Below are 920 nucleotides of genomic sequence, written 5' to 3' on the forward strand. Positions count from 1 at the left end.
AAAAAGGGATTGTGTACATGTGAGGGTACTTGTTTGTGAGAGAGGGAGCCTGTATGAGGGTGTGTGTGAAGGAGTGTGTTTGTGTGTGAGAAATTGGGAGCTGGTGTGTGTGAAAAATGGATTGTGTGCATTTGAGGGTGCTTGTTTGTTTGTGAGAGAGGGAGCCTATATGAGGGTTTGTATATGTGTAAGAAAGAGAGATTGTGTGAAGGGATGTGTGAATGTGTGAGAAAGAGCCTGCATGAAGGGATGTGTGTGTGTGTGTGTGTGTGTGTGTGTGTGTGTGTGAGAGAGAGAGAGAGTGAGCCTATATGTAGGGGGTCTGAGTGAGAGAGGGAGCCAGTGTGCAGGGGTGTGTGAGAGAGACACACAGAGGTACCCTGTGTGCAGGTGTATGCGTGAGAAAGGAAGCTTATGTGGGTGTGTGTGCGGGAGAGAGAGAGGGAACCTGTATAAGGGTGTGTCTGTGTGTGTGCATGAGAGAGAGAGGGAGCCTGTATGAGGAAATGTGTGATACGAGAGAGAGGGGCACCTGTATGAGGGGGTGAAGTATGTGCACTAGAGAGGGAGTCTGTGTGTGTGAGAGAGAAAGAGAAGAAGAGAGGGAGCCTATGTGAGGTGCAGTACTGAGAGAGGGGTCAAACTCTAGGAGTGGAGATAGAGTGGAAGGGATTGAGCCTAGAGGGGGAGGAGAGAGATAGTGAAAGGAGACTGTCCAGGGGAGTAGAGAGAGAGGCTGGAAGAGACATTCTAACAGCAAACTTCTAGGGAAATTCTGGTCAAAATATTTAAAACTGTGCATCTTTAAGTAATAACTTTTTTTCTGATTACATTTTAAATTAATTACTTAAAGACTATCATATATATTGTATTTTGACCATGATAAAATATGCAGAATTTTAAGTTTTTGTGCACAGAAT

Source organism: Rhinatrema bivittatum, chromosome 3 (genome assembly GCF_901001135.1).
Source record: "Rhinatrema bivittatum chromosome 3, aRhiBiv1.1, whole genome shotgun sequence".
NCBI lineage: Eukaryota > Metazoa > Chordata > Amphibia > Gymnophiona > Rhinatrematidae > Rhinatrema > Rhinatrema bivittatum.